Source organism: Galleria mellonella, unplaced genomic scaffold (assembly GCF_026898425.1).
Source record: "Galleria mellonella isolate WM207_F2 unplaced genomic scaffold, CSIRO_AGI_GalMel_v1 utg213, whole genome shotgun sequence".
In the NCBI taxonomy this organism is placed as follows: Eukaryota; Metazoa; Arthropoda; class Insecta; order Lepidoptera; family Pyralidae; genus Galleria; species Galleria mellonella.
Genome location: NW_026442039.1, coordinates 6,532,411 through 6,541,461, shown reverse-complemented (window position 1 = coordinate 6,541,461; position 9,051 = coordinate 6,532,411).

The window sequence follows — 9,051 nt, the reverse complement described above, 5'->3', positions numbered from 1 at the left end:
ACGTCGCACCGTTCACGTTATTTTTATGCATTAGTCACACACACGTATATATATTATTTAGTACAATCCTAATAGTTGTCAAACGATACATATATATATATATATATATATATATATATATATATATTCTTTATTGCACTAAAACATACAGTAACAACAATAAGTTAATAACAATGCTAACAAAGGCGAATAATTTATTTATTTTTAGCAGTGGAAAGTTGATAGCTAAAATGATGGTATATGATTAAGTAGTAAATGTCAAAAGGTAAATTTTATATTTTATTATAAGTAAAAAATAAATATCAATGGATCGTATAGTAATCGTGACGTGTAAATGACATCAATACCATTACAACCATTATAAAGTACTATTTCTGTATCATGTCATTAGTCAAACTGTATCAGTTTAAACTCGAGTTCAAAGTTCCCTTTTAACTGAACAGTTACATTTGTCACTTAATACTAATTGGTTATGTTTAGGGTCAGTTTTTAACGTCGCAACGATCGTAGTTATAAAATCTGATTCAATATTGTATAAAATAACAATAATTATATTTATAGTAATCCTAGATCTAGACTTTAGATTAAACTGTAAAGTTAACTCAGATTAATGCTCATAATAAATCAAGATAGATAGATAATTTATTTGCATTACTTACAACACACAAATAACAATACAAACATACACATAATATAGATAAACACAGCAAAAAGAGGTAAAAAAATTAAAAACAAACAAAAGCAACAAAAAAAAAGCAAAATATATAAAACAACAATTTCCTTCTTTCATGTGTGTGCCATAGTAACACAAAATGGTCACAACTCAGTTTTTTTTTATACAACTTAGAATAGCAAACAAGCTGACGGCCCACCTGATGGAAAGTGGTAACCGTCGCCGATAGACATGAGCAGTACCATGGACATAACAGAGTATACTGTTATGTCAGTTTATTGCTTTGCCCTCAAGAGAGCAAAACACTGATATTCACTGCAAAAAATCAACGCTGAGAAACTTCTTGTATCCACTGACTAGAATAGTACTCCCAGATGCTGTAGAATTATAGCAGGTTTGGTTAGAACAGCTAAAATGAATGCCAACACACGTCATTCTTAACCTGGCTATACTATGCATCAGCGCCATAAAAGGCCCAACGGTTTTTTTTTATTATAGCACGACATGTGACTACACCATCCTAAGAGCGAAATCAGAGGTTACGTGGTTCATGAATACGGCTAACCGAAAAAAAAAGCGTTCCACTTTCAATTCTCAACATAAGCTAATTTACTAAGTGCTTTTTCACGCTACGATTGAAGGATACGAGGTTATAGGTTGCACGATAGGCTACCTGACCTGCCTTTTCATCCTCAACAATCATCTCTCACTGGTGTCCCTCAATGTATACCGATAGCGTAGGAAGGGTTACCATTCCATTATAATTCATTAAAAAAAATAACATTATTCGCATTATCCTAACTACTCCCGTTTCCTTCCATTCTAGGGCTTGACTCACAGTACGCCTACAGGATTGTTTTTGTCCAAATGTCTTACTCATGCTTCCTGGAATCCTAGAAAGGTTACTTATATTTTTGGCCGTGACTCAAGCTACTGTGTCAACTAGCTCGGATGTTAATTGTTATTTGTTTATAACGCTTGACGAATAATGGTAATAATTGGTACATTCAAATTGTTTTTTGCAGACTTGTTTCTAAATTTGGTAAGAATTTTATTCTTTCACTATTTTTTTACGTTTGCTTCTCTTTTTAAGACCTTTTAAATTAAAAAGAGAGAGAGAGGACAATGTAACCTAATTGCATTCGTTAACACAGAAGTTCACCAACCTCCCAGGAAACCACTAATCAATCAATTAATCGTTTAACTACTAAACAATGCGACAGACTGACCAATGTATTTCCATAGTAGATATATGGGACTTGTAGCAATGTATATCAATACATATAATAAAATCGTAACTGGTCGCTGTCTGTACATGGAAGATATATAAGAGGTTTATGAAATTAATAGAACCCAAAACAATGATTTTTACAATTTTTGTCTGTTTGTCTGATACATTTGTGCACACTAATCTCAGAAATGGTTTAATCGGTTTAAATGCGGTTATCACTAATGCGTTGCGGTTTTCTCCACTTAACATTTAGTGTTACTTTTATTTCAATCGGTTCATAAATAAAAAAAAAAGTTATATCAATTTAAAGAATCACGTATACATTGCTATAAAATTCTAGAAACAAGCAAACTATATATAATTACTCCTCTCCATCCAAAGGTTACCTGGAAGAGATCGCTCTTAGCGATAAGGCGGTCAATTGTTTTCTTAGTGTAATATTTTCTTGTAATTGTTTGTATTTATAATAAGTTTAATATTGTAATCTTATGGAGGAAACAATAAAGAGTATCTGTCTATCTCTTTCAAAGATTTGTATAACTACATTAATTAATGTTGATAGAAAACAATCTAAAAATACCAGAGGGAGACTTTGTACAAAAGTCGTTTACTTGGGCACCTCTGTCCCATTCGCGTTTCAACCGTGAAGCAGTTGTGTTTGCATGACTGTGTTTCGGTTTAAAGGGTCAGGTATGTCAGTGAATTTACAGGGTACAGAGGAATAACACCTGAGTCCTCAGGAATGGCAACGCTTAGGGAGTATAATGGGCGAAACAGTATATTCTGTTATGCCCACGGTACTGCTCATGTTGTTATCACTTTCCATCAGATGGGCCGTTAGCTTTATTGCCATTTTAAGTTGTATAAAAAAAACTTAACATGTATATAATAATGATATCAAATCTTATGTACTGTAAATAAAAAATTGAGTTTATTTCAACAGGCAATATAGGAAAACATAATCATTCCGTTGATTGAATCAAAATGGCCACGTAACTACACATACAGATGTTTGCTAATAGCAACTGGCCGCATATTCATTAACTTAATTGTCTGTCGGAGGTACCTGAATCTATTACCTTAATACCTGAATCCACAGCGTCTGGTGTGCTCTTTGATGTGTGTATTGGATTAGATAGATAGAAGGCAAAAAGTTAATAAAAAACAACTCAGTAATATTATTAATAATTAAGTATTATTTATTATAATATAACCTTAATTATACTAAATTAATTTTCTAAAGTTTAATATTTTTAATTTATTGCGTTTGTTTGCAATATATCGTCGATCAAAAAAGCTGAATTCAATTGTAAATATCGCATTAAAAATCAAATTCGCCTTTTTTGTCGACGAATATACTTGTAGTAGGCAAGTTGGCAACCGCAGTTAGGCTTTTGGAGATTATTTAATAGGGACGCTGCCCATCCCTTGCCTTCCCTTAGTTGCCTCTTACAACGCACACAATAAACAAATACACACACACACACATACACACACATACACACATACGCGCGCGCGCGCACGCACGCACGCACGCACGGACGCTCGCACGCACGCACGCACGCACGCACGCGCACACACACACACACACACACACACACACACACACACACACACACACACACACACATATATATATAATATATATGTTTATGCGTAAATTTAAATTGAATTGATATTTTTTCTCTTCATTTTTTTGTGAACCTAATTCTATTAATGTAGGCACTTTAAGTGATAATTAATAATTAATTTAAGGAATATTGACTCTTATAATCAAGGTTATATAAAACACAATAGAGTTTCCTCTTATTCTCTGTTATCTCCGCTATGCGATACGATCCGTAGAATGTTCTGGAGACGTTCAATCGCAGCAGAGTTGACATGCTTACCGTGGTTCCAGGAAGTGGGAATTAAAATGCTGCTTTTGTAATTTGATCGATTGATCTAATTAATAAACTAAGAGAAAGAGAAAATTTGAAATTTGATCTATATAGACAAAATATTTTACTATTGGTTTAATACAGAACATAAATTTGTATCTACATCTATATATCTATAAATATAAAAATTAATGCCACTTTTCGTTGTAATTTTATAACTCAAGAACGTGCTCACCTATCCAAACCAAATGTTTAGGCTTTGTTCGGAATATTCAGTAGATGGTTTATGTGAAGTTTGCGCAAAATCGGTCGAGCGGTTCTTCATTTATCACATTTTTTGTAACAAATGAATTCAATAAATGGCGGATCATTTTGTTAATGGGGATTTTTGTGTCAAATTCAAACTTTTTTAAGATGGCGATTGTGCTGTCAAATTGAAACTTTTTTAGTGTTGACAGTACAATTAAAATAGTTAGCTATTAGTAAAATATTTATTTGTTTCAATAAATGAATTTATGTTAATTTTTTTTTATTATATCACTTTATACGTAGCAAAGCACGTACCGGGTCGCTGGTTTTTTATAAATGTAAGCGTACATTTATAAAGCAGTAGTATCCTAAGTAAAGAAGAATACAGAGATAAGGATGTACTCTTAAATAAAATACAATAACACATTCATTTCACTAACATAAGAAAAATACATTTAATATTCTTGTAGTTGTTTGAAGGAAATAAATAACAACTAACTTGATTATTCACATATAATGAGAGAATGGAATGACAGCAGAAATGAATGTAAGAAGTAAACGTCGCTGTCATGTCTGTACGTCCAGTCCGAAAGATAGAAAGAGGTGAAATATCTATGTACAATTTAATTAACCTACTTGATGGAAAAGAAAATAATGATGTTGACAAGTGTCTATGAATATTGCATAATAAAAATAATGCAAGATGAATATTTACAATATTTATTTACAGACGCCACATTCTCACGACAAGCCTTTTCTTTTGATATGTTACACAATATAGTTTGCAATTTTTTTTTATATATTTTCTAATTTACTCTAACATAATATTTAATATAAAAGTAATCCCTATGTCTAAAATTTTACGTTTCACGTCTGTCTTTGGGTCACCGATTTTTTTTACAACACAAATGAGCATGTGGCTCACCTAATGGTAAGTGACTACCGCCGCCCATGATCACCCATAACACCAGCGGCATAGCAGGTGTGCTGCCGGCCTTTTAAAAAGGAATATAGTCTTTTTTTTGAAGGTTATGTTGTCGTATCGGTTCGGATATACTTTATTTATTATATTATTTATTATAGTTTAATGTGATTTAAGTATGTATTGTAATATGCGTACAAAATTTCAAATCAATCGCTTGCGTAGTTTTGGTGCAAAATGATTCGGACTGCGAATGATCCTGTAAGGATACCATTTTTTCCCCTTTGAGGTACGTATCCCTAAAAAAAATTACTATGACGCTATTATCCACAAGTTGTGTATAATTGATTACGGTTAATTTGACAATTCTTTTTTCAATCGATTGAATTAGTTAATTCAATCGTGAATGTGAATTTATATTAACGATTGAAACTGCCTTTTTGCGCAGTAAAATATCTAATGAATGTACTAGTTTATCGTTGTTCCAGCCTGTATTTTCCCAATGCTAAGAATGTATTAGGAAATTAAATAAATTAATAATGTCACATTTTGACGTAGTTATCTAGTTAGTATACTTTGAGCGGCATATTATCGCTGTCAGTTTGTACTCAGCCAGTTAGCAGGACTCCGAGCATATTGGGACATACTCGGAGTCCGCAATGCGAAACTGTGCGGAATGTACGGACAGTCGCATCCGAACTATGTGCACAAGTTATGACGGAAATATATTTTACTAATATAATAAAATTGTAACTATAGGATGTCTGTATATGGGAGATGGATGGAAGTGTGAATAATATTTGAACCGTTTATTAACAAATATAATTTGTATGTTTGTTTTATTTATATTATTTTTATCTGTACCCTTCCTGCAACTATATTACCCGCTAATTAATTATTTTCTCTCTAACTACACAGGGTTGGCTGGAAGAGATCTCTTTTAGAGATAAGCCCTCCGTTACTAACTTGCTAACATGTTAAACTAATCGCTGTGTCTATTGTACAAGTGCAATAAAGAATATGGGAAGAAGTGATGTCCTCAAATGTACTGCATGGTATTTAATGGTAACATCTGACACTGGATCGTATTCTGTGAGGAATTTAAGACACCTGTATCAAGCATTGGGTACTAGTAGTAAGTAGCTGGCCGTGTGGTCCCGGCATAGAATAGGCCACCTCTTCTCAAGCGAGGGATGGGCAGCAGCGTTCCACTTAAAACATGTGTAAAATCTAAATGTGGTAGTCAATTTGATTGCCATGCGTGGCAACTACTAGTAAAACCCCCCCAAGGGGAGGTTTATGTTCAGCAGTGGACAGTTAAAGGCTGATATGATGATAGTTAATGAATGACTGAAAATTAATTCTAAATTTGACTTGACTTGGTCATTCTATTTGGAAATATACATATAACTTTCTTTATCACTACTGGTCTTACATGCTAAATTACGCTCTCCAGATAGGTCTGGAGTACGAGCTGAGGCCCGCAATAATCAAAGGCTCAAAGTATGCACGATACAAAGGTATCTGCCTACATCTAAACTGCAAACAATCCAATAATCGATTCAATTCCACAGATCTGAAGCCGAGACGATGCATTCGATGGGAATCAATCACTGCCATTCGAATGAGGTTGTGTTCAATATTCAAGTACCCGTTGTGGTATTTATAGCAAGTAGCACTATTGAGAGCGAATGAGAATGATTCATTCGAATTAAATTCGAATGTGTCACTATTCGAATCATTTCAATGTAAGCCGTAAAAATGTAAATGTAAAGGTTTGAAAGGCGTTTGAAATGTGCTTGACAATTTTGCTCACTGACAATTTACTTACTAATGTATATATATTATTTCATTGATATATCGAAGGTGGTTTTTTTTTTAATAAATGGAAATGCTATCGGTATATACTGGCGAGGCACCAGTGATGAGGATACTACCAGGACTACCAGACTTCCAGACTTTGTACAAAAGTCGATTGCTTGGGTACCTCTGTTCCATTCGTATTTCAACCGTAAAGCAGTTGTGTTTGCATGACTGTGTTTCGGTTTGAAGGGTGGGATATGGCGTGAATTTACTAGGTACAGAGGAATAACACCTGAGTCCTCAGGAATGGCAACGTATGGGGGGTATCATGGGCGAAACAGTATACTCTGTTATGTGCATGGTACTGTTCATGTCGATAGGCGACGGTTACCACTTTCCATCAGATGGGCCGTCAGCTCGTTTGCCATTCTAAGTTGTATAAAAAAAAGATCGTCTTCAAACTTTGAGGTATTTTGAATGTAAAGAAGTGCTTTAGTTTTCCAAAAGCTGCCCAGCCTTGGATTCGTCGATTGACCTTCCGATTGAAGTGGGATTTACCCATTCGGACAACTTGTTCCAGGTATACATACTTATCGATTTTTTTTTATGGGTGAAAATGGTATGGTAATCCCGCCTGCGCTAACGGGATACGCTGGCGGAGCACCAGTGAAGGGTGATAGATGAGAATGAAAACAGGTCAGTAGGCCCATCGTGATGAATTCATCAGGAATTAACCATGATAGTTTTCAGGGGGAACCGCGAGGAGGTCGACCTAGTTGGGTATACTACTAGCAATGGGATTCTCAGTCTCCATTACCCTTTCCACCCTACTCATAGAATATTAGAATGTAAGTAATGTAGTCAAATCACATTTTCTTTCACTGTAGTTACTCTTTTCCATTCCTATGTAATTTTTGGACTAGATTTGTCATATTTTCTTGTGTATGCTATGTATGTATTTATATGTGTATGTTTATGTATTTTGTATGTATGTTTTATATATATATATATTGTTATAGTAAGTAGTTTAACAATTTATATGTATTTGGTATTTTTGTGCATTACAGGTTTTTGTATTTTATGCACGAAAAATTATTAATTCACTCTTGCGCCACCTGCCCATTTCTATCTGTTCTCCTTTAACCAAAGGTTGTCTGTAAGAGATCGCCCTAGCGATAAGACCGCCTTTTGTACCTTTATGTGTATATTTCAATCTGTATTTATCTTAGTGTATTTCACTTGAATTATTCACTTGTCATTGTATATTTTTATTTATGGTGCAATAAAGAATTAAATAAATAAATAAATAAATGTAAGTAATTAATTTCACAAATAAACAGTAGACATACGTCATTGGGAACGACATGAAATTATGAGCACTCCCGTTAATAATACCGCATTCGACACTCACAGTACGGTGCGGTGTAAAATACATCATGGATGCGACAATGCGAGTGTGGATTCGGCTCGCCACTCACAACCGTGTAATGTGTCATATCAATAGCGCCTAATGACCCGTAGCTCGGTAATTAGACGTCATTTCGTACATCGAAAACTCCGTGTCATATGTGGTGACCGTACATTGTATGCTACTAACAGAATAATGAATTTGTTCAAATTTAAATTTAAAAGAGTATTGTAATATTTGATTATCTTTGTCTATTAAATTTTTTAATGGATGATAATGGTGGTAGCCCCATCTGTGCTAACGGTATACACTGGCAGTGCACCAGTGAGGGATGATAAGTAAGAATGTAAAAGCAGGCCAATTAGCCCATCGTGATGAATACACTTGGAATCGAGTACGATGGTTTCTAAGGGGCCACGTAGAAGTCGATCTGGTTAGGTATATTGCTAGCAATAGGGCCCCTAACTAATTGCTAACAAACCTTTCCCCCCACATTAACCCTGTTAGGGTATTGCAAATAAAAAAATTACCTATTAATTATACATTTATAAAGTTAATTACTTAATTAAATATACAATGAAGTTAAAATTTGATTGTGTAAAATATGTATTAAAATTTCATTTCAAAAAGTACATAAAACAAGAAATTTTACGAGTATAAAACGAAATTTTACCTTCATTTCAATTAAAATTCACACTTTGTTTTAATTAGCTCTGACTACCGCATTAGGGATTGTAGTTGTAAGCAAGTTTACAATGTTTATCTGAGATTTTCTTTACATCAGATAGATCAACAATGTCTAGAGAAAGCGAGACAATAAAAGTCGGCTGATCTTATGGAAATTTGTACGCGCAATTTTCGTAAAAAGGGACACAAATTTTTTTG